Below are 26,319 nucleotides of genomic sequence, written 5' to 3' on the forward strand. Positions count from 1 at the left end.
GCGTTATGTTTATAGGAAATCCTGCAGTCCTCACTCAGTTTTTTAGTTCAGTACTTATAGAAGTCAGTGGGAGTTCTATCTGAGGAGTGCCTAAGTATAAACTGAGTATGGACCTGAGAATTTGGCCTACAAAATATAGTTTACTATTTGGTAGTATACTATGAAGTACTGTACTGGAATGGATCTTCACAAGACTTTCTTGGTATGGCCATATTATTAGGATGAAAGACCAGTGAATTCTCAAGCATGTTTATCAAGGAATGCTGCTACATAGCCAGTGATCCTGTGGTTACCCAAAGCGTTGGTGGTGCATTAAGATCATCATTGATGGGCACCATCTGAATATCAACCCAAACCACTTTAAGGATCTAGCCAGAGACTGATCTGCAAGCAGGCCACATCCCTTTGAGATTTGCCATAATGGTAATTATACTGCTAAAAATAAATGAACACGCAGCCTTCTTCTGAGTTTAGGGAAGGGAGGACAAATGCTCCATGGGTGATTGTCAAGATAGAAGGTTGCAGCAAAAGTCCATTGTCTCACATGCACCTGAGGGGATGGCTTATAAGACTTTCCCTTGCCGTAGGTGTCATCCTGTATCTGGGAACAACTTTCCCATTTCCCAACTTTTGTATTAGGACTGGGTTTTGGGGGCTTGCTGTGCGCACATACCAGTCACCTTTTGCAGGCTAGGAAGGAATTTTCCTGTCACTACCAGACTGGGCAGCAGCCCAGGCACCCAGGTTAGGTTGCAATGTGTTCATATTGCTGCAACTTGGCGGTGCTCAGTGCAGGTATTTGTTCAATAGGGGGTTTGGTTCACTGATACACCAGAACTGGAATAAAGTTCAGGGAAGGCATCCCCTAAAAAAGGTGGGGAACAAGAGTGGAGCTCGGGATGTCTGCTACGAGAGGCCAATCTGTTTTCCACAAACCCTCAACCCTTATATAAGGGGAGGGCCATGGGGTCCCAGCAACGGTGCTGGGATCAGGTGAAAGGTGTGTATGGGAGAGAGGGGGGAGGCAATGGCACCCCTTCACCAGGTGGTACGGATTACAGAAGGAAGGATGAGCTGCACTTGATGACTTATTGCTGGATAGTTCCTAGATATGTGCAATTAATAAACTTGTGGCCTAGTTAATCCACATTCCTAGTGTCTTTTCTTCCCACAGTGTCCAGGACAAATGAATACTGAGTAACTAATGCTTACAATACAAAATGCAAACCACTTAATATTATACCCATAGATTAGTATATCACTTTTTATAAATATACTGATATAGGGGCTGTTTCTGGTTTTGAGGACCAGAAACACACTAAGGGAGTAGCACTTGAAGCAAATTGCATGGAAATGTGGTGTATTTATCTACACGACTGAAAGGAGAGGTCATTCTGTTGTGCACTGTACTTTCCAAGTGTAAAGGACTTTCACTGCCTGCTGCAAGGCAACTGCCATTTTGTACTTCAGTTCATATGCAGAATGTTACAGGGCAGATTACTTTCCCCTAAAGATAGGATTACCAACCCTCCATGATTGGCCTGGAGTCTCCAGGAATTAAAGATTAATCTTTAATTAAAGATTATGTCATGTGTTTAAATTCCCAGGAATATGTCCAAGCAAAATTGGCAACCCTACCTAAGGCGCTTTGTGTTTGTTCTTTATTTACTGTTTCTTATTCTGAAATGAAAGCCACGTAGACTGGAAGAGACATGTTTTACTCAATGTGTGTGGAAACAAAAGGCATTCTACTTGCAGACAGTGGAGACAGAATTCCTGTAGGGGACAGTACTCCCAGATGCAACACTTTAACCTCCTCTTTTATGGTACAGCGTGTGCACCTATAAAACTAGCCTCAGAGTGCTAGTGAATGTGAGTGGGAAGGGACAGTTCTCGTAATTGTAAAAGCATTTTTTTTACCATACCAAGGGGGACCCAATGAGTCAGTAGGCTGGTAACAGGACAAAGCTCTTTTCACATATGCTGCAGGCTAGCTGTTCAAATCTAGCCTGCCATAGAATAATACCATTTAAGGCCAGAAGGGACCACCAGATCTCTAGTCTGACCTCCTAGAAATCAGCAATCTGCTACTATCCGAAGGACGTTTGGCTGCTGGTGCAAAATGATACTGGTGGCATGGGCAGCGGGTATCATAGGCTGGAGAAGGCTGTGCCTCCCCAAACAGCCTGGCGTGGCCCCGCCCATCCTCCGCCCCCAGTCCGCCTCCTGTTATTGTCTATACTGCAATCATAGAGTGTGATTGCAGCTCGTGTAGACATACCCAAGCTACCTTCAATCTAGCTAGGGTACCAGAGCAGTGAAGTCATTGTAGGCCGGACATGCTTCAACATGGGTTAGCCCCACAAGTAATTACCCTGGGTTCCGGGCGGGCTCGCACTGCCTATGCTGCAATATGTGCTGCCACAGCTTCACTGCTCCAAGACTTAGCTAGCGAGATCAAAGCTAGCTCAGATAAGCTGTTCAAGCTGCAAATACACCCAAAGGCAAGACAGCATGGGGAAGCTTGCTCTGCTATTGCCAGTTCTAAAGCATTCTGGGCCTAAGAGCTCTCTGGAATGGTTAACCTGTCACCTTTCACAAGTGCTACATTCACTTCCAAAACGAATAAAAATAATAAAGTGTCATTATTACAGTGCAATGACATGAACATTGACAAAAGATCATTTGACTTCATTTGTTCAAACCTTAAATACAAGACACCTTTATCATAGGTGAGTTGTCTTGTAATGTAATGATTTTATATGGGGCTTCCATTTTCAAAAGTTTCCATTGACACGTATCAGGTTCAGTAGTTCCCACCTTTATGTATTGTATATGTATATTAAAATTACATTGGATCTGCATAGTGCTTGGACATGAGATTCAATATTAATGGAATTTTTATGACTTACCTGGTGACAGTGAAACTATAGAAAGATATTACAATCACATGGCATAAAATACTTACAACATATTGCCAATGTACTAGAGCTGTGTGATCCATCAGAAAAGATCTGACAATAATTCTTTGAGTTTATGTAATATTTAATCCAGTGGTTCCCAAACTTTTCCTCTTACAACCCCCCCTTACCGATAATAGAATTTGTCCGCCTCCACCACACCACCCCGCCAGAAGCAGAGTTGCAGACAGGGCCAGGAGCAGAACCGCAACCAGGAGCAGGGGCAAGGAGCTGAAAGCAAGCGCCAAGAGCGGGGGCCGGCAGCTGTGAATGGGTGCAAGCCGTGGCCATGAGCAGGGCTGTGGCCGGGGACCCAGGGCCGGGAGCAGAGCCAGGGCCGCAGCTGCGGCCAGGGGTGGGGCCGGAGGGGAGCTGGAAGCAGAACAGGGCTGGCTGGGACTCCCTCCTGCCTGCTTGTGGGGTCTGGCCCAGGCCCAGCCGCATCCCTCCCAATGTTCATCCACACCCCTAGGGGGCATGTCCAACAGTTTGGGAACCACTGATTAATCTCTCTTGCAAGGATTTTAAGCAGCAAGAATCGTGTCTGGGATCTGGCTCTACATGCCCAAATTATATGTTCATTGTTCGGATGGTTAAAGAAAGATCAACATTCAAACATTTAAACATGGATAATTAGTTGTAAATTCAGAGCTATGTAATCTGATGAAAGATACATCTTTTGAGTACTTGATATTAAAATGAAAATTAACGCTTGGCTATGTTGTTGAGAAAAAATAAAGATAACTTACAATGTTGTGTCTTTCATAAAGTTTTCATTACTCTTCATCTCTCTTTAACCTTAGAATTGGACACAGTTGCTAGAAGGTGTTTACATTGAGATCATAAAGGATTGCCCCAAGTATCGATTGAGAGAGTCTCTGTAATAAAAAGCTGCAGGTCGGAACACGGGCATTAGAGTGTGCAGTCATTGTCATTTACCATCCCTGTTGTTGGCCTTCTGAAAGCAGTTCCTAAAAATGATAACAGTTGTTGTAAAAGTCAGTGACACATCCCACAGGGAACTGTCTAAGAGAACTCTCCTTCTGATCCAGTAAAGATAAAATCAACCTGACAATCAATGTCAGAAATGACTGTCAGCCAAACACTGGCGTACGAAAAAAAAGAAAGGCTCCCAGGGAAAAGAAAGGTAGAGACAGAAAATTGAACTCAACTTGATACTGTGCCTAAGGACAATCCTCAGCATCTCTGAGGTCAAGTCATCTTCAATGGAAACCACTGGGAAATGCAGCTCATATAAGCGGTGTCAGATCCTGGTCTAGTTGTAGGCATTAAACGGGAGCTCACAGGTAGAACCAGAACTAATCAGGTCTGGTATCTGGCGTGGATCATGGTATTTGCATATACACAATATGTTATAAGAATGGTAACAGGAATATAAAATAACTAGGGCTGTCATTAATCGTGATTAATCGTTCTGTTAAACAATAATAGAATACCATTTATTTAAATATTTGTGGATGTTTTCTCCATTTTCAAATATATTGATTTCAATTACGACACAGAATACAAAGTGTACAGTGCTCACTTTATATTTATTTTTATTACAAATATTTGCACTGTAAAAAACAAAAGAAATAGTATTTTTTCAATTCCCCCAGTACAAGTACTGTAGTGCAATCTTTTTATCATGAAAGTTGAACTTTCAAATATAGAATTATGTACAAAAATAACTGCATTGAAAAACAAAACAATGGAAGCATCCACTGGAATGGTGGCCGAAGCATGAAGGGCATACAAATGTTTAGCATATCTGGCATTTGAATATCTTGCAATGCCGGCTACAAAAGTGCCATGTGAAATCCTGTTCTCACTTTCAGGTGACATGGTAAATTAGAAGCGGGCAGCATTATCTCACATAAATGTAAACAAACTTGTTTGTGTTAGCGATTGGCTGAACAAGAAGTAGGACTGAGTGGACTTGTAGGCTCTGAAGTTTTACATTGTTTTGTTTTTGAGTGCAGTTATGTAACAAAAAAATCTATATTTGTAAGTTGCATGTTCATGATATTTAATATATTTCCATTGGTATTCTATTGTTTAACAGTGCAATTAAAGCTCCAATTAATCGCGATTAATTTTTTAAAATCACGATTAATTTTTTGAGTTAATCGCATGAGTTAACTGTGATTAATCGACAGCCCTAAAAATAACTAGTTTGTGCCACTTCTTTTTATTATGGTACTAGACCTCTTTGATACATTTTTCCATTAAACTTATCAACATAGTAACGGGTGAGCAAGTATTGTTAGTGCCAGGCCTGGGAAATTCTCAGGAATTTTTGTCACAACTGCACGAAGGGGACCTCTGCACTCTTCCCTAATTTAAGATGTTTCCTGAGTTGGATAAACATGGTGACTGTTTTCTAGGAGGCATGGATGGTGCTCTCTAGTTTCATCTATGCATGAAGGATTCCATACACTAACTGCAAGGTGCTACCTGAAAGTTTCTTGATCCTTAATGAGTAACACATTTGTCTTAAAAAAGCTTTTCTTAATTTATTACCATTTCTATTGTTCAATTAATTGTGAGGGGAGATTGTGTGTGCCTGTAGCGAGGCACAATGTCAGGATCCAGACAAGGGCAGTCAGGACCAATGGTTAGAGCAGGGGCAAACCTGAGGCTAAGAGAAGCACAGGAGTTTGTAATCAAGTTCCAGGCTGCAATCAATACTAAGGATCACAGTCTGAGTCAGGTTGCTGGGTCTGGTGAGAGAAGAAATTATCAACATGTGGTTTTAGCAGGATACATGGAACACCAGGTGGATTTTGAGGGATTTAGGTAACTGAAGCCTCATAGTCACTGGACTGAATATATGACTGATAGAATATGGCTTGAGGTATCAGTAATCTAGTTTATGACACAGCCTGTTGGTGTGGAGGTTTTGGGCTGAGAGCCACACTTCTTGGCCGATGACAAATGTTGAGCCTTCCTGGTGCTGGTGATCCTCATATTGGTTGTAATCTTCCTTGGCCTTGCCCAAATGTGCCTTGAGGTCTTCTTGGATCTCACCGATACAGTCAGCAGTCCCAGGATTGGTGGAGGTGATGGGTAAGGCTGGGTGGAGACATGCATGGAAGCCAGAGTTTGCATAGAATGGACTCTGTCTGGTGGAGACATGATTGTATTGTTTTAAGCCAGCTCGGAGACTCAATCAGTTGTTCTGGTGGAAACTGGTGGAAATTTGTGAAACAGTACAAGTATTGTTCTAACACTTGATTCACTCGCTCAGACTTGCTGTCTGTTTGTGGGTGATAGGCAGTGGATGTGAAAGTATGGCCCCTGAGCAGACATAGGGCTTTGCACCAAAACTGTAACACAAATCACAGACCCTGATCAGTTGTGACTCACTCCGGGATGCCATGGTGACAAATGACGTGAGTCACCAGGAGTTGGGCCATTTCTTCTGTGGAGAGCAGGAGCGCATTGGGGATGAAGTGGGCCATTTTTGTCAATTGGTCAACCACAGTGAGGACTACAGTATGCCCATCAGTATACCCTCAACTATAAAGTCCAGGCTAATAGCATCCAGGGTCTGGACTGGGTCTCAGAAAGCATTAGGGTGCTCAGGGGTTTTGAGTGTGATGTCTTGGTGTGGGTGCATATCTCACAGGAATCAATGTGTGAGTGGATTGTCATGTGCATTTTGGGGCCACCAGAAAGTGCCACGAATCGTAGCAAAGGAGGAGGTGCTTGGGGATAACTTTGGAAGAATATGGCCCCTGTTTTTGGAAGAGCATGGCACCTATTGCCACGCTGGAGGTGTCACTCTCAATGGCAAAGAGTCAGGCAGAGCTAGGGCATTGGTAAACTTCATATTGAGCCGGTGGAATGGTCATTGAGCCTCTGGAGACCAGGTGACAGTAATGTTTTTTGTGGAGAAGTGTGGTCAATGGGGCAATTTGACCTGAAAACCTGGGAGATGAAGCACCTATAAAAGTTGCAAACCTCAGGAAGAATTGTAACTCTTTGCTGTTTCAGGGTATGCATAGGTCCCTACCATCTCCACCTTCTTGGGGTCTGTTTGGAGGCTTTTGGGAGACAGGATGTAGTCCAGGAGTTCCATGGAGTGCTTATTAAAACATCACTTTTTCAGCTTCACATACAGGCCATGTGGGCGGAGCCAATCCAGGACTGACTGGATGTGCTGGGTGTATTGCTTGGATCCTTGGAGAAAATGAAGATATCATCTAGAAAGAGTACAATGTACTGGTCTAGGGTGTCATGGAATACCTCGTTTGTGAAGTGCTAAAATGTTGCAGGGGCATTTGTGAGGCCAAATGGCATTACCAGGTATTTCAAAAGGCCATACCAGGGTTGAAAAGCTGTCTTCCATTTGTCCCCTGCTCAAATTCAAATCATGTTATTGGTTCTCCACAGGTCAAGTTTTGTGAATACCTGGGCCAATTGTACATTTCCCAGTAGTTCCGGCATGAGCTGAAGAGAGTATCGAGTCCTGATGGTTACCCGATTGAAGGCCCAGTAATCCACACATAGGCACAGGATTCCATCTTTCTTTTTAACAAAAAGAACTGGGGTCTCAGTAGGAGAGGTAGATGACTGGATGAAACCCTTGGCCAGATTCTCCTGGATAGGAACACGGGGCAGCCAGTTTGGGTTGCATATACAGGACAAAATGGCATGTTGGCCCCTGGATTCAGCTTGATCAGGAAGTCATAATCCCGGTGTAGTTCTTCTCAAAGACATCAATGTAGTTGTTGTACTTGGCGGGCAGTACCAAAATCAAGTCTGGGAGTGGTCCCACCTGACCCAGAGTCAGGGTGCCAGGTGTGGGGAGAGTCTTGGTGCTAGGATTCATCAGGCAATATGCATGGGCAGACTAGCTGGCAGAACTCAGAGCAGACGCCAATCTTGCACTCATGCTGAAGGATGTACAGATCATGAGCCACCAGCCACAAAATGCCAAAGATTATGGGGAAGTGTGACAAGATAATCCTCAGAAACTGAAGCACTTCCCAAGGTCCCAAATGGCACCTTCCAGAGGCACTGTCTCCTGGGTCACTGGCCCTGATGACAGGAATGAGCCATCTACAGTTTCCACTAGATTGGAGACTATCTTCAGCTGTTCTGGAATACCCACTTTGGAGGAATTCGGTATGCCCCCCCCTGGGATACAGAAGCAGACTTGTACTTTGAGGGGTGGAGGATTTTTTTGCCATGCCTGGGTTATATCTCGGTGAGGAGTGGGAGGGGCATTACTTTATGGCTCACCCAGGCTAATGCCCTCTACTGGGCCTGGGCAAGGTGGTTTCCTGAGCTGGGTCATGCCAGAGTTCCTGACAGGCATTTGGTGAGAGCATGGCTGGATCCTCCACAGTAGAAACACAGCCCATGGCAGTGACAGCACTCTTTTCCCTCTGAGGTCACATAGCAGTTGGAGGTATTCAATGGCATAGGTTTCGTGTCTGGGTTGGAGATGGGTACCAAGAGGTGCTGGTCAGGTGGTGGCCTGGTCCCCTTCCTTTCCTAACATTGCTTATGTATTGCATCATTCGGTACTATAAACATTGACATAATATTTTGATAATAAACAATTTATCAAAGATTTCTTATGTAACCAGTGTACAAAAATTAACAGAGTCAGTGAGAGCTAGGACAGGGAATATTTCAAGCAACACATCACAAGTGGTAAAATGTTCAGAAAAAAAAATTGTATAGTATTTTGGATCATGGAGATAATAAACAAAGGTAAGTGTTTGAGTCTTGGACCTTAAATGTCTCTGCTGCTGCCTAATGAGAGATCAGATTACAGTGGTCAGATTCATCCATCCCTAAATCTTCGGAGCATAGTACTGCCTTCCTTGTGGTGTGACTTCCAGTCATTTTAGTGGAAGTCGCACAGTTGAAACCCTGTTAAACAATTTGAAAACTGAGGGGATATTACCTGTTTAGTAAATATAATCTAATATGCACATATGCATTCCCAGCTGGAAGGGGTGGGGGTTATCTGACAGGCACTATGATCTAATGCGGGGCTGGGGCAGCGGGTTGGGGTACATGAGGGGGTGAGGGCTCTGTCTGGGGGTGCAAGCTCTGGGGTGGGGCTGGAGATGAGAGGTTTGGGGTACAGGAGGGGGCTCCAGGCTGGGGCCAATGGGTTTGGAGTGCAGGAGCAGACTCAGGGCTGGGGCAGGGGGCTGGGGTGTGGGAAAAGGTTTGGGGTGCAGGCTCTGGGAGGGAGTATGAGTGTGGGAGGGGGCTCAGGGCTGGAACAGGGGTGCAGATGCAGGTTGGGGTGTGGGGTCTGGTGTCTGGGAGGGAGTTAGGTGAAGAAAGGGGTTCCAAGTGGGGGCAGGGGGTTGGGGTGTGGGTGCAGGGTCTGGGAGGAGGCTCAGGGCTGGGGCAGGGGATTGGGATACAGGGTCTGGGAGGGAGTTAGGGTGCGGGAGGGAGTTCCGACCTAGGGTTGCAGGCTCTGGCTGGACGGCACTTACCTCAGGCGGTTCCCAGTCAGCGTGCAGTGGGGCTAAGGCAGGCTTCCTGCCAGCCCTGGCTCCATGCTGCTCCTGGAAGCAGCCCCCTCTCTGACCCCTAGATGGAGAGGCCAGGGGGCTCTGCACAGTGCGTGCTGCCCATGCCCACAGGCCGCCCCCACAGCTCCCATTGGCCATGGGTGCCAGCCAATGGGAGCTGTGGAGCCGATGCTGGGGGCTGGGGCAATGTGCAGAGCTTCCCTGATCGACCCTGCTCCTAGGGGCCACAGGAACATGCTGGTCGCTTCTGGGAGCTGCACAGAGCCGACCAGATTTTTAACGGCCTGGCAACCCCAGCTTCCCCCCGCAGTCGGGTGAGCTGGCTTTCGTGGCTCCAGCCCCGTGGCAGGGGGGAGCACTGAGACTTGGGGCTTCCTGATGAAATGAAGCAGTGGGGGCTGGATGGATGAAATTAAGCAGTGGGCTGGATCTGGCCCACAGGCCATAGGTTCCCAACCCCTCGTCTAATGAATAGGGTACTGGGCTGGGAATCAGGAAATTTTGGGGCAGATCCTCAGGTGGTATAAACTGTCATATCAGTCTATGTCTCTCTTGTATTTGGCTCAGATACTTGGGTTACCATTCCAGACCTGAAGAAGAGTTCTGTGTAAGCTCGAAATCTTGTCCCTTCCACCAACAAAAGTTGGTCCAATAAAAGATATTACCTCACGCACCTTGTCTCTCTCATATCCAACATGGCTACAACAACACTGCAAACAACTACTGGTATCTATGTTCACTCTCTATATTCTATGTCCAAATTCTTCCTTCAGTCACCACCAGTTAACTCTATTGACTTCATGAGAGTCACAGAGGGAAAGATTGGTCCCTTTTCACTACTACTTTGGATACGCTTGTCATTTTAAGGTGACTTTTTCTTTTAATTTTTAATTTCTTTTCCTTTTTTTCTTTCCTCACCAACCAGCAGCCCAGCTAAATGTTTAATGGCAGGTTCTGTCTACTATACTTCTATTATAAAAGCTAAATTAGAAGCCATTTAGCACTCCCTGGTCAGCATTTGCTATACAAATTGAGTGTTAAATGTCGTCAAACCAGCCAAGAAGCGGTCTTGAAAGCAGCAGCTAATCCCTGCGGGGCCAATTTAAAACTGCCTCTCTGAGATGTGCACTCAGCTGCCCTCGCCTTTCCCTGCTTTCAATGTTTCATGGGTGACTGAGACACTTCCTGGTCTGTCCCATAACCTTTCTGCAGCTGCCACTGTGCAGGTTGGTGCATTTTGGTTTGTTTACGTTAATGGCAAAAACAAAGAATAAAATTCAGTCTTAATCCCAGTTCTGGCACCTCACTTATGACTCCCTTACTATATCTCATAACTTCCCCAAAGAAGCTTTTGTCTGCATTATAAAAGCATTTTCCAGTCAGACACTCTCTGTAGCTCACTTGGACAACTGATTCGAACACAAAAAGACACTGCTGTGTTTCAGAAAAAAAGTTCTTGAATTGTCTGGTATTCTGATTCAGCACAAAAAAAAAATTCCAATTCAAATAGTTAATTCTCCATATTTCTCTGTAAATCCTCATTCCTTCTGTTGGAAATTAATTTGTGCAATCAGTTTATCTAGTGAACGGTAATGGGATTGTAAACTGAAAACCAAAGTGATAAAAAAATTCATTTAATGGACACTAGTTTGACCTAAAAGTGTTCTAATCAAGTTTTCAGGAGGTAAAGGGAAAAACATAAAAAGCTCCAAGTATTTAAAAAAAAATTCCTAGCTTGACAATGCTCAACAGGATCAACTCTGACCACGCCACAGTTCAGAAGACAATATCTTCCAATGACTAACAAGAAATGCCTAATGGAAATAAATTGTAAGTGTCTCGATACCATTGACAAAATACCTTCCCAAAGGGAAAAAAAATCTCACTCTCCCCATTCCAAAATATAGTAAATAATCCAGTTGAACCATAATTTACAATTTTTATTTTGTAATCTTCATGTGTGAAATTAGTGGATTAATCTTTAATTCCGCCACCCCCAATTTAGACAGTGCTGATTCACCATATTGTTTTAAACCTTTCAATTTGAAACAGATAACAAGTGGAAAGACTAAGAAACGCCACACAAGGAGTTAGAACAGGCCATGTCTTACATTAGATTCTTTTTTAGCCTGGTGCAATCACCATGATCAAACATAAATGCAATTTTGGGGCAGACCTCTATTCTACTGTTGAGAAAAAGCATCATAAGGAGAAAAGTTACAATACCAATCTAAACTAGAGATAGAATGGAGACAAACATAGCCTGTCATTGTGAATTAGAGCTGGTTAAATTTCACCATTTTTTAAAAAACAATTTTTATTTGACAACCCCTCCTTGAATATTTTTGATGAAAGTGGTGGGGTTTTCAGCCAACTCCATTGAGAACAAAGCAACCTGATTGAGTTAAATTCCAGATTGGAGCAAAATACGGAAGACGTATCATTGCAAAATGTATCACAATATCTGGAAGGATGGCAGCTAAATGGAGCTATCCATGGTGCAGATGCAGAGAGCTGAAAAGAAGATAGAATATTAAGAAACAAAAAAGCTAAGACATCTCCATGTTAGTACACTAAGAACAAGAGGGCTTGTAGGGCATAACTTCTAGCTGTTGTGCTAAAAAGGAATAAACTTGTCACTCATTGGTAAAGCTGGTTGAGAATTTTCTAACAATTCTTTTTTTTCCTCTGGAGTACGAGGAAAAGGGCCAGACTTGCTCATCTGCCAGCACTCCATAGTCACGTGAGTGCAGGCTCACGTCTTAGAGGCATGCCATAACACCACGTGCATGCTGTGGAGTCAAGCAGCAGGTGCTACGGAGAAGCATGCCGCACCATTTTGGAACAGAAGTAAGCCATGCTATGGAGCACGTTATCCTCAACCATCTTGCCTTGAACAAGTGAGATGGGCTCTGGGCATTCCACCCAGCTGCCACTGCTTCTCCTTGCCCTACCAAGCTGAGGGAGAGCTATGGCAGGATTTTAATCTGAATGTTTGAAACAGTAGCTAATTATTGAGCAGCACAATGTCTTTTAAACAGATAAGCTGAGTAACCTGCCGTAAAAGCAGGCAAGTACATTCAGAAAGGCCTGAAAGTGATGTGCAAGTTAAAGTTCACTGTAGGTATCCATGGTTTGGTTGCTAGTCAAGAAGAAGACGTCCAACCATTTGTTCTTTATAAAGCTGTATTTATTTAGAGGTAGTGCTTAAGGCTCACCCTGTTATTACCAACAGCTGGGGACCCTTTCAGGGTGTTGTCATGGACTTCATTACTCGCAACCTGACCCGTTCTCTTTCTCTTTGGCAGCAGGCCCAGAGGGGAAGGCAATTCACCACCTGATCATCCTCCCCAGTAGCTCAGGGAAAACCTAATCATGGAGCTGGCCCAGGGTTCTGGTAACTGTCACAAACCTTTTAAACTCCACTCCTGTTTTGTATCAGGGGGTAGCCTCATGCATCCGAAGAAGTGAGGTTTTTACTCACGAAAGCTTATGCCCAAATAAATCTGTTAGTCTTTAAGGTGCCACCAGACTCTTTGTTACTCCTGTTTTGATCACCTTTGGCAATAATCACTAAGTACACTCCTAAAGCTGTGTTTGGGGTTAAGACAAAGTAAAATGATGAATTCTCTCTTTTACTATATAGCAGGCAATTTGCCAGCTGGACTTTGAATCCTGGGAGTATTGGGCTCTGCCTGGCCATGTTTTCCCCTTTTGATAAGTTATTGCTCCCTCAGTTGCTGTCTAGCACTTTAAAATCTTAGTCTCAGAGGAAAAGAACCTACTACAGGAGATGAGTTTATAACTATGTATCCAGCTGCTTTAATGGGTTGAAAACTGGGATCTTCTCTCTAAGAAAGTGGCTTCATGGTAGCCCTGATGTTTCTGAACCACTCAATGGTACAAAGTATCCATGCTCTGTGAACTTGCAGGGAAGGGAATGTTTCAAAGCACCTTCTCGAAAACATGTCAATTTCTCATCTGGACATTTTTTTTTCCATTTGGACTGTCTGTACCATACCTATAAAAGAAAGCAGCAAAACAAGACAGCATAAGGAAGAGAGAGGGCAGAGTGGCTTTCAGTCTACAAACACACATTTTTAATATCAAATTTCTGCACTACTTTACCTGCAGTACCGAACATAGGAACACTTGTTTTTACACTTTTACTTAGTGCTTAGAGACTTCAGTGTCTGGATAAAGCTGTCACGTAACTATAGCCCAGCCAAATGCATTCAGGTAGTATGATGTGTATGATTTCATAAATATTGATGTCAAATTGAAAGAGAAGAGATCACAACCTTTACAGCCACGATATTGCCCTCTCAGTGTTTTGATTTGTATGTTATTTTGCCTACATGCTGTATTAAATTCAGATGAACTTGCATGATATTTCAGTTTGATGAATACCTAAATTATAAATGAATCTGTGCAGTTGGAGGTAAATCTTTTCATATAAATGTCATCTTCGGTTCCATCTAAATAAGGGAAGCTAGAGCCCATCACAAGCAAGACAAATTACTGAGCTAGGGAAGAAGTACCAAATAGACTATGAAATACATATTAATGTGAGAAATGTATTTGTTGCTGTAATAAGGTCCTACCTCAGCTGGTATTTGACCCTGCTGCTTTCCCCTTTTTGGGCTTCCCAATAATTGCAAGCAGGCTCTCATGTGAATTACACCACTTCTTGGATTTTGGCTTATTAACATAAAATAATATTTTAACTCAAAGGTAGAATCTTCTGGCCTTCATCACCAAGCCATTTTACCCTCACGGACGTCTAACCTTCTCTTAAGGATTTTGCTCTTGCCCCTTCACTATAAGTATCTCTAGCCAGATTTTTTCCTTCTGACTGGTGTGGAAAACTTCTTCTCTGGTGCCCCTGTGTGCCCTGCAGGTGATTTTCTGCAGATTTTCTCCTCTTTACCCTTGTATCAGGCTCCAGATCTCTCTCAGCTCACCAGATCTGTTTGAGAAAGGAAGCTCTGTGGGTCCACTACCAATTCTAGTTCACCCCTAGACCTCTCTCTGATGAAGCAGGCTCCATCTTATAAGAAATGATGCCTGGTCACCTAACCCAGCCTCTGGTCCCTGGCATTAGGGTCTCACTCTTGGTCTTCCATATCATACTCAATGCACAGCATGCAGCAGTAGCTGTGGGAATATTTTTTCACTGAGATCGAGTCTTGTCATGAGATACCTCCACCTTCCTTCCATGCCCCACAGACACACTCCACCTTCATTTGGCCACTGCTCGGGAAATAGTTAACACTTTCCGTGCATCTGCCCACCTTACCAAGTATATGGCTTTATGTCACCCTGAATCATTAATGGCACAGAAATCCCCTCAATGTCAATTGGAGGGTCCAAGAAAAAAGTCCCTACTTTCAGCATTTTCAGAAGTCCAGTGTTTCTAAAAATCCAGGTGTCATGGACTTTACCTGACCACCCAATACTTGTCAGTAAACCACCAAGGTCTACATAACCACTGAGATTACCTCTTTGGGTTTAAGTACTCACAGGCTAGGCATGATAGGGCACAGAGTTGGGACATGGTCCCACCTATCACTCCCGCACAGTTAGGGGAGCTCTGCTGAATGAATCCATTGCTATTTCCTGCATGCTACCTAGCCTGACTGCCCTGCACAGTAGGATGTGCTTTATCGCCTTGCATTCCTTAAGGATAATCACCCCCTCCATAAGTTTTTAATGCCAAACCCATAGCAATCTGGGGTGTGGGTTTCTCTACACACTCATTTCTCCACTGGCACGGCAGCTCTCAACTTGATTTTTCTGTGCTGCAGGGAAGGGGTGAGCTCAGCACACAATGTAGCCTTCCTCATCCAGAAGTTCTGGAACCACTTCTGGTTGTCCCTGGTTTGCATCACAAACTGGTCCCACTGCTCAGTGCCAGTTGGACGGGCCCAAATCACTGTCCCACCACGTGCAGTTGTTTTGTGAATAGCTGCAACAGCATAGCCTCTACATTCCCTGTCTAGTCATGCTTAACTGACTTTGTCTGCATGCTGTGTCTTTCCAAATGCAACACGATCATCTGCCCTCTCTGCCCAGTGGAGAAGAGTGAGTATTCCTCTGTGCTGAATCCATGTTTGCAGTGGATAGCTCATAAATGGAATGAGAGAGCAGTGTGCAGGTATCCCACAATGCACAGCAGCTGGGCCACAATACCCAGTGACTATTTCCCACAAGGCAGTGAACCTAAAGGCAGCATGGAGGACACTGGGATGCCTATCCATGGTGTAACACGCCATTTGCCAATACAACTTGATGCTATGTGGACTCAAGCCACTGGCACAAGTAGCCAAGTGTGAACAGTTTTGTTGATGGCACTATGCTAGCAGGACTTTACAGCTTTTGCTACAACTGGTACAACTTCTAGTGTAGACAAGGCCTTACTAACTGGTTTGTAAATGAAAGTTCGAAGTGAGCACAACACAAGTCTGCATTTGAAAAGCAAAGAGTCTTTAACACTTTCAGGCTGTTTTTCACCACAAACACTTGTTAATAGTCTCTGTTTAGGCTTTCAGTTTGCCCTTGAACAAAAGCAAGGGTTGGGCATTTATACTGATAATGAGAATACTTTCAGTTGCACTAGATAGCTTCATTTCCATATGTAAGCCGGGGATAAAAATTGTCTTGTTTCCAGGCATAAACCAGCCACTGGGGATGCCAAGCTGTGGCCGGGAGCAGGGTCATGTTTCTGGGAGTGGGAGACCTGGACAGGGGTACGGGGGCTGAGGCTGGGACCAGCAGCTGGGACCCAGGTGCAGGGCTGGCAGCTGGGACCCCATGTAAAACTTGGGGATGCTGCAGCACCCCCCACACTCCTAGTTCCCACGCCTATGAGTATGTCAGTCCACAACTGCCTACTGCAGGATTTCTTTAACCCTGTCCTGAAATGCCTAGTATTGGCTATTGTTGGGCACAGGATACTGGACTAGAAGGATCCCTGCTCTGATCCAGTCTGGCAATTGTCCCTATGACAAGTCACATAACCTTTTTGCACCTCATTTTTTCCCATCTGTAAAATGGAAATAATACCTCCTTACCTGGCATGCATTGGGAGGATTTATTCATTATTTGTAAAGTGCTTTGGTGCCTTTTGAGGAGGAAGGTATACAAGTGAAGAGTGTATTAGAGAACAAACTGATTAATTGCACACTTGGAATAAACATCTGAATTTCTTGTTTTGCACACAATATTGTGAGTGTCAAGATTCCAGTGGCATCAGTCTCCCACTTTCAAGAGCAACTAATTCTCAAAGGGAAAAAAAAAACCTTTAAAAAAATTCCCAGAAAAACAAAAAGACAGACATTGCAACTGTCTCAAAGATAATAGATAATAAGACATGAAGTTTGGGTAAATATATACAGGAAGCTAAAAACAAAGAGATTTTAATTTTTACAGATTTACCCTGTTTCTGAGATTTCCTGTAGACGGGAGACAATTGGCAGACTTTAGAAATGATAACATTGGTTACCCCACCAACTTAGTGAATGCTGAACAAAAAGTCATCTCCGAGTAATCTCATGAAATGTCTGAGCTCTGGAACAAAACTAAGTAAAGCCACTAAAAGCCCTCGAGCTCACCACTTGTAAAAAGGGTTTGGGAAATCTCTAAAGGCCTTAGAAGAATCTTTGAATGGGGATTGCTTCAAGCAGAATAATTAGCTGTTCTGTCTGAAAAGGGCATTGTTGAGAGCCACCCTACAGGTTGGGAGCTTACCAAATTAAAGGAAAATATCTTGCTGGTCACATTAAGGAACTCCCACAAAAACAGATAAGCAGGATACTGAGAATATGAACCAATCAAACAGTGTATGGTACATCTGCAGCTATGTACCGCTACCAGGGTCGGCTCCAGGCTTTTTGCCAAGCAAAAAAAAAAAAAAAAAAAATCCGGAGGGCCTTGAAAAGTGCCGCCCCCCAAAGAACCAGAATGCCGCCCCTTGAAAAGGTCCGCCCTGACCGCTACAGTTATTTCTTAACATCCCACATGTAAAATAATGTCTATAAGGGGGAATAGATCAAATCCTTTTCCTAATGGTTCAAACTGTCTACAGTTTAAAAGAACTACACTGAAACTAAATTTAGCATTTGTGTTCTCACCTGAAAAGGGAACACAGATGCCAGTGTTCAATAAATCTCCTCTGGATAAGAGCTTGTGAATGTAAGAAGATTTGGGGTGTTTCCATACTGTATCTAAGGCACATATAGTCAGCTAGCTGTTCATTTGACTTCCTCATTGGACTGCCTTTTTGGCAGCATGATTTTAAAACATGGAAGAACTGTAGAGAAGTTGTAGAAGTAAGAATTGAGAACTATTTTCTCTCTCTCTCTCTCTTCAGTACGCTTTTCAGTGGAAGATGCTGGGATTCTAGAATGTCACTCACTCACTTTCCGTTAGTGAATGTGGAAAGGATGGGTTATAACTTATCATTAAAGAATGGAACAAAGACACGTCAGAGTTATTATCCTTTTTGGGACTACTACTGTGCCTCCGTTTCCCTCTGACTGGCTGGGGAGATTTTGGTCTATTTGGTGCTTTAGTCCTCTGGCCAAAGCAAAAGTCCTATCCTGTTGGGGGGAAATGAAAAACAGAAATCTAAATGAAACAGCTTTTTAACTACCAATGGCAAATTCTATAGGTTTTTTTAACCTCCCCAGGCTGACGATTCTTTTCTCCTTGGCTCAGGGATTTCCATACTACCTCCATAAATGGCATTATAGAGGAGCCCCAACCCTAGGATCCTAAATCAGGGGCAGCGGTATGCACAAAATTGCCCTGCTCTGCTGTTTTCCAGAGCCACTTTGCACTTTGTCAGAATTCTCCTCAGCCACTTCATACATACTTCCTCCAAGCCCTTGCCCTTTCCCCTCTCTGCAGAGGGAATCTCCATCTCCAGAATCATTACATGGTTAGCTGTTATCCAGCCTGAACCACACTACTCCTGGCCTGCTCCAGGATTCTCTAAAGCTCCTCTCTTCTGTATCCTCTTCCCTGAGCCACTATAAAAAAACTCTTCAGTTCATTCAACTCCCCCCGCCATTCTTTCTCTCAGCTGAGTCATAGGACACCTTAAATAATCTTGCTGTCACATGACCTTGTACCTCCTTCTCTCCTCATTAGAAGAAAACCCAGGCAAGGGTCATAGATGTTATTTGAACCATTTAGAGGCCCAGTTCTTCCTGTGACACTTGCACAATACATTATTTCAGCTAGTCTCAGGGGACAGAAGTTAAACATTCTTCACTGATTTTACAGACAATATTTGCTAGGATCTTTATTAATAATGTCTCATTGGAGCCAAGGACAGACTGGGATTCTTGGATGGCAAAATCCCTTCAAAACACTCAGTGCCAAATTCTCTACCAGTTAAGAACATTGATTTAGTGGAGTTACATCAGCAGAGAATTTGGCCCAGTTATATGCATGTGAAATTTCAAGCTGAAGTTGTGGCTACCTCCTGTTGTCTTTGGAAGTCCCATGTTTCCAGTACTTTGGAAGAGAACTCTGCAGAAACATGTCAGGAGCAGAGTTCACAGTTGGATCAACAACTTTACAATGTCCAACACATTGAGGGTCAGGGAAAAAAAGAGCAAAGACATTCAGGCAGAAAAGGTCAGAGTGGTAAAAATAGGTAAAGCGAATTGGGCATGAACCTTGTTATGCACCGAGAATGGATAGTTAAAATAAGCCATGCATAGGTGCTGGATGTAGGGGTGCTGAGGGTGCTGCCGCAGCCCCTGGCTTAAAGAGGTTTCCATTATATACAGGGTTTACAGTTCAGTTTGAATCAATGGCTCTCAGCACCCCCACTATACACATTTATTTCAGCACCCCTGAAGCCATGAAGCTGCTCCACTGTAACAGGGAGCAAAACTGTAGAATAGTAGTAAAATTCCACTGGAATCAGAGATAGAAAAAGTATTCAAGAGGATGTTTTGAGCATTGAGGTAGTTTGCTAGATTAAACAAAATATGTAAATTAAAAAAAATCAGGTTTCTGCACTTCTTGTATTAAGAAACTAAATTTATAAGATCACTAGAAAAGAATCGGGAGCGGGAATTTTTGAAAATAGTTCTAATATCTATTGCAATTTGCCAAGGATTATGGAAAGACAATGCTGAGCTATTTTAGCATGCTAAAGTATTACCTGAGGAGGTCTGCTGACAAATGTTGAGACCGTGTAGTCAGAACTTTCCAGAAGTTCAGATTTCAACTACAACGGCCATTTAACTGAGTTGCATATACTGTGGTCAATATTTTATGGTATGAATTAATAACAAATTGAATAATTCAATTCACACATAATATCATTGCCCCTTTTTGATCCAAGCTGCTAGTCAAAGTTCAGGGCCCTCAGGATGTTTCAGATGGAAGTAGAAATTGATGGAGTCTGGTATTTACTCTGATGCATTTTTGTTTATTTACAAGGGATGTAAGAAGTTCACCTCCAAATGCAGAAGGAACCAAGAACAAAAGGAGCAGTTTCTTAGCTTAAAGCCCCAAGCCTCTTTAGCCAAGAGACCCAAAAGTGCTCTCTCTAGCATTTTCCAGGGTTACAATATGTTCACAGGCTACTGCTCATCTTATTTGCCTTTTTTCCTCTGCCTCTCTCTGTTCTTGGCTTTTTCAGTCTTTTGCCTTTTCTGCCTTCCCTCCCACCCAGCCAGCGAGCTATCCAAAACAATATTCAGCAGAGAGCTCCTGGGTGGGTTCACACACTCCTTTTTGTCTTACGTGGGGACTCATGCTTACAGTTACATTAGTTGAACAGTGAGTTCACACTTATCGATCTCAATGGGGTTTTAATACAGTCCATAACAAAGATTCACCTAGCTCTTAACAACATAACACAGTAATATTATAATATATACTAATAATAACAGGAACAGAATATATTAGGTATCTGTAACAAGACTTAATTAATGGAATAGAAGAAAAGGAAGAATATTTACCCTATAATAACTGGAGTTCCATGGGATCTATGGGTAATCACTGTGGCTGCACATGTGCTCCCAACTGAGGGCATAAGGGCTGGTGTGGACCAACCACCTCTCCTGTTCCTGCTCTACTGCAAATAGAAGAGGATCCGTGGACTTGGAGAACTCCAGTTAGTATAAGGCAAGTAACCTTCCTTTCTTCTTTGAGTGCTGGTCCCTATGGGAATTCTCTGTGGTGACTCCCAAGCAGTGTCTATTGAGGGTGAGGGCGCAAGGAAGTGCTTTGCACCATTATTCACAGTATCACTGAACCAAAGGAAACATCCTGAGCCAAAGTTTGAACCAGGGCATAATGCCCAGTAAGCCCATGATCGGAGCTCCAGGTTGCTGCTCTACAGATGTCCAAGAGTGGAATTCCTTGCAGCAAAGCCACCAAAGCAGCTTGTGCTCTGGCTGAATGAGCCCTGACAGAGGAGGATGCAGCTGGAAATCAATCTGGAGAGTCTTTGGAAAGAGACTTCCCCTTTCATCCTCTCAGTGATGGAGATGAATAACCTCAGAGAGCTGCCAAAAGAGCTTCGTCCTGCTCACATAGAAGGTTAGATCTCTGCGTATGCTCAGGGAGTGGAGTTTCTTGTCCTCACTAGTGTTGTGAGGTTTTGGGTAGAATACAGGTAGCTGGACCATTCGGTTCAAGTGACTATCAGAAGAAACTATGGGGATAAACTTGGGCTGTAACCTCAGGCAGCCTTTGTCTCTGTAAAAGATCGTATAAGGTGGGTGCAGCATGAGAGCCCTGAGCTCACCCACTCTCCTGGCTGAGGTAATAGCAGTTAGGAAGGCTACTTCACTGAAAAGGCCATGGGCTTGAAAGGTGGGAGATAAGTGATGCTGCTGCTATCACAGGGAGAACGTCTTCCATTTGTCTGCATAGCACCTTCTTGTAGAAGGCTTCCTGCTATTGAGAAGAGTGGATTGGACCTCCTCCAACCTGGAATTGGGGTCTGCATTCCTGTGGTAGTTTTTTAGAGAACTCCAACAGCTTGTTGTAATTAATAAAGTCAGATATTGGCCCGAATGCCTGGTAGTTCGCAATACTGAATAGTAGGCTGGCTGATGAAAAATTCTTTCTGCAAAAGAAATCTAGTCTCTTGGCGTCCTTGTCTGAGGGAGTGGATCTAGGATGGTGCAGCCTGATTTGCTCTGTGACCACACGGATAACAAGGGATTTCAGGTTAGCCTCGGAGAGACCAAATATTCTGACTCTTTGGAGGGCACAAAGTACTTTTCCTTAGCCTGCTTTCAGGACCAGGCACAGATGACTGGTGTGTGCCAAATAGCTTGGTAGGTTCCAGTATGACCTCAGGGATAGGGAGTGGCACTTTGGAAGGAGCTGAAGAGTGGAGAATGTCCAGGAGTTTATGGGTGGGATCCTGAACCTCTTCCAATTTGTTAACCCCTGCATTGCAGTGCAGGGTTGATAAACCCCATCTCAGGGCAGCTGAGATTCCTGTCTGGAGGTGATCTGAGTTGAAAGCAGTGTCCAAGGTCCTTGTAATCGGGGGCTTGAAAGTATGGATTCAAGGGCCCCAGTATGGCCAGAGGTTGGGATCATAAGGGTGAGGATGCAGGCCCCATTGGGGTACCAGTCATCCCTAGCCCAATAGTACAGGTCATGGAGATGCAGAAGGCTCTGGAAGCCTTGCCTAGGCTGATGTCTTGTGCCTGGACTGTTGGGGGAACCGTCAGTACCATCTCCTGTATGTCTGAGGAGTAGGAGCTCTCCAATTAAATAGGCAGAGCTGACAGTGCCGTCTGTCATAAGGCAGCGTGGCTGGAGGCATACACCAGCAAAATGTGCCCCCATACTGTCGGAACATCCACTGCACAGCTACTACATGGGACCAGCGAATGGCACATTGATGGAGTAGTGATATCTCTCAATAGAACTGGGTCTGACAGGCTCAGCAACAATTCCCAGGCCCTTGAGAAGGGCGTACTGAGGCCCAGCAGGAACAGAGCTTGCAGGAGTTTTATGCATTGGCTGGACCGCCAGTGTGAACTCAGGCACAGTGGTCTTGGTGCGGTGCAATACCACCTGTGCAGAAGGTGAATCCTCCTTCCTATCCTTTCACAGTCCAAGAGTTGGTTCATCCTTCCTCCTTTATAGATGGTTTAAGAGCACTGGAAACTCCACGATCCCTGGACAGACACAATTGCTCTGGGGCACAGAGTCTCACCAATGGGAGAAGCAAGGCAATCCTTTTTTTAGCAGACTTATATGGTGATTTTTGTCTTTCTCTTTTTATGAGGGTGTTTCTCCATACCTTCCTCATGGCTTCATTTAGAGGAGTCCTTGGGTTTTCTGGAGGATTCCAAGCTGGAAAGCGGCAGCAGTGGTGGGATACTACCCAGAGGTTCAGATCGAAGAGATAGAGAGGGGTTTGGTCCTGGGTCAGACAGAGATCTCATAAAGAGCTCTGGGAGATGCTTATTGAGTCTAAACTCCCAAGACTGCGTAGTGGGGGGCACGGGAGAAAAGAGTGGCAGATGTCACACTTTGAGGGAATGTATAATTCCTCAAGGCAATACGGGCAACTCTCATGTGGGTCACTCACAGGGAAGATCCAAGGGCAGGCCAGGCAGGACTTGAAGCTTGGAATCCTAGGCATACTAAATGCTCTGAAGATGAGGGAGCAAAAATAAATTGTGGGGGAAGCCCCTGATCTCCAAGCCATTTAAGACTTTACTAAGTGAACCATCTAATATAAAACAATGTAAAATTATTTACAGAGCTGACGTTGGAAAGGAATGCTAGAAGGCTATGAACACAGAAGGGTTCCATCCCAGACTGTGAACAGTAGAAGGGAACTGGAGAAGTGGTCAGTTCTTGCCATCCCTTATGCCTTCAGTTAGGAGTATGAGGCAGCAGGCAAGCATAGAGGAAACAATTTTTTTTATTTGCTTATACATGGCATGAATAAATACAGATTTACAGATCCTAAAGTGCACATTTATCATCTTATATGAGGGGGAAATCATGCATGTAAATTATGCATCTAAGTCATGAAATGGGCTACAAATGCAATAAAAAATAAGGTATTGAAAAGTTTAACAAATGGAGGGGGGGGCCCCGAAGACACTTCTCGCCTGGGTGCCATTTGGACTAGGGCCAGCCCTGCCTAACCAGAGCTGAGTTCAGAGGAAAAGAACTAGCCCTCAGTCCCCGGAACACTTCACTGCAGCTGCTCCTTCTGTGACTGTAATCCTGATACAAAGACGTTACAGTAAGAAAACTGCAGGGAGCTGGTGACTTGCATTCTCCCCTTCTCACCATACTTCTGTGCAGGCTTGATGCTCTTATGAGATCCTTTGAAAAGTCTAAAGACATAAAGGATCTGATCTTAAGCCCTCTCAAGTCAATGAAAAGACTGCCATTGGCTTCAGTGGGTTTAGGAGCAGGCCCATAATGTTCGGGGAGTGGGGTGGGGAGGGAAGCGTCTTCATGTTTGAAAGAAAAAAGGAGGCAGTTAGCAGTAAAAGATTACATTTTCATTTCACTGGCACTTCACTTTGCACAGCACCTCTCAGAGAGAGAAAGCCAACTGTGAGCCTGAATTCTCAGTGACAGAGGGATTATAGAACAGCACTGTTTAATAAGCAGGCAAAGCCTCTTTAATTCCTTCTGTAAAGGGATTTTTAATCCCTTTCTCATGATATATCTTGATAACAAGAATACACGAGGGCAGCAATGGAGACAGAGTGTACAGAGCATCTTCTATTTTCTAAAGTTGCTGCTTGCTGCTGAAAGATTGCATCAGAAATCATTAAAGCTCGGGCTCCTGAGTTTGATGAAGTAGGGTAGCATCCTGAGAAATAATTTACTTGTGTAAATATTTGTTATCCAGAACATGGGGAAGTTCAAGGGCCGCATATTACCTTTGCTAGAGTTTATTCAAAATATCACCAGTGTTCAGTTACTCTATATCAAAATGCCCAGATTGCTTGGGAGCTAGGTGCTTACATTCCATGGACAATATTTGCAAAATGGTCTCTGAGGTTTGGGTGCCCAATTTGAGACACCTTGGGCCTGATTTTCAGAAATGCTGAATACCTTTCACTGTAATAGAAAGGAAGGCTGCTTCAATGGTTAAGGCCCTGGCCTGAGACCGGGGTTCAAATCTTTGTTCTGCCAGCCTTCCTGTGTGACGTGGGACAGGTCAATTAAACTCTGTGTGCCTCCTCTTGTAAAAGAGATACTAGCACTTCCCTACCTCACAGGAGTGTTGTGAGGATAAACACACCAAAAATTATGAGGTGCTCAGTTATGATGGGAAAAGGTTCCATACAGACCATCTCAGACAGATAAAGCCAAAGTCAATGGACACTGCAGGTTCTCAGCCCCTCTGAAAATCACAGCCAAAGTATCTAAAGGCTGGCACCAAAAAACAAAACAAAACAAAAACAAAAAAAAACCCAACCAACCAAACACACAAATAACGGTCACTAAGATCAGTGGGCTACAGCTTAAAACTGTTACACCCAGGGCTTGTCAACATTAAAAAAAACTTGCACCAGTGTAAACTTGCACTACCATTGATTCAGGGTATGTCTGCACTGCAATCGGAGATGTGACTGAAACTCCAGTAGGCATACCAATGCAGGCTTTAATCTAGCTAGCACAGCTAAAGATAGCAGTGAAGGCACAGTGCAGGTTTCAGCACGGACTGCCCAAGCCCACCTGGAACCCTAAGTATGTACTTACATTACTAGTCTACATCACGGTCCATGCTGTTGCATCTTCACTGCTATTTTTAGCCAGGCTAGCTAGCTTAAAGCTTGAGCAGGTATGCCCACCCAAGCTGCGATCACACCTCTGATTGCAGGGTTGACATACCCTTCGTTTTGTTGTTTCAAGCAGCTAATGTAGACAGGTTACATTGGACACTGGGACAAATTTTGTTTTTGTAGACAAAGCCCCATTCAGTCACTCTGCTAAAAGAGAAAGCACCTGAGATGGCATCTGGTGCCTTAGGAAGGACCAGCCTGGACTTATGAGATGTTAAAGTGACAGTGCACTATATACTCCTGGGGAAAAGAAACACTGTTGCAGCTTTTATGGAGAAGCAGAGTCCTGTTTTGGGTGAATGAAGCACTCCACAATGAATTGGAAATTGGTGTTCAGTTTTCATTTTGAATTCTGATAAAATTCAGAATGAGTCCACCCAATGTTTCAGTTCAAAACTAGGAATTGTCATTGTGTAGACACTTGGATTTCTTAATAGGATATGTCATATTTTGGGATATTTGGTGGGCATGCTTTTTGACAGACAGGGAAATAAAATTTGCATTGAAAAATGATATCCTGGCAAAAAGCTAAAAAGCACAACCTGTTATAAATGTTACTGAAATTCAAACAGACTTTTGCTTTATTCAGATTTCCCATGTCACTGGTCACTAATTAGATACTGGGTAAAATGTTCAAAAGTGGCTAAGTAATTTAGGGTAAAACAGCACCTAAGTAACACAGGCCCCTACAATCCATTTAAAGTCACACCCTACTTTGAAAAAAGAACAGGAGTACTTGTGGCACCTTAGAGACTAACAAATTTATTAGAGCATAAGCTTTATAAATTTGTTAGTCTCTAAGGTGCCACAAGTACTCCTGTTCTTTTTGCGGATACAGACTAACACGGCTGCTACTCTGAACCCTACTTTGAATGGATCTTAGGGGCCTGCTTAGCTAGGTGCTTTTTTACCCTAAATTACTTAGCCACTTTTGAACATTTTACTCTTCCCATCACACACTGCACAGTCCCACGCTGGCAAGGATAGAGAATCTCTTAAGTTCACTAAGAGTGCCTCAACCACAATGAA

General features: G+C 43.9%; 1 protein-coding gene across 1 annotated transcript in view; it reads right to left on the reverse strand.

The window, feature by feature from the left end:
* Positions 1-12,342: 12,342 nt before the first annotated feature.
* The window catches only part of MOSPD2 (motile sperm domain containing 2), a 109,660-nt gene continuing 95,683 nt past the window's right edge, over positions 12,343-26,319 (reverse strand). Inside the window, exon 16 of the transcript XR_008442633.1 lies at positions 12,343-13,493. The gene's annotated coding sequence lies outside the window, so the exon portion shown is untranslated. The remainder of the gene's footprint in view (positions 13,494-26,319) is intronic.

Source organism: Malaclemys terrapin, chromosome 1 (genome assembly GCF_027887155.1).
Source record: "Malaclemys terrapin pileata isolate rMalTer1 chromosome 1, rMalTer1.hap1, whole genome shotgun sequence".
Taxonomy (NCBI): domain Eukaryota; kingdom Metazoa; phylum Chordata; order Testudines; family Emydidae; genus Malaclemys; species Malaclemys terrapin.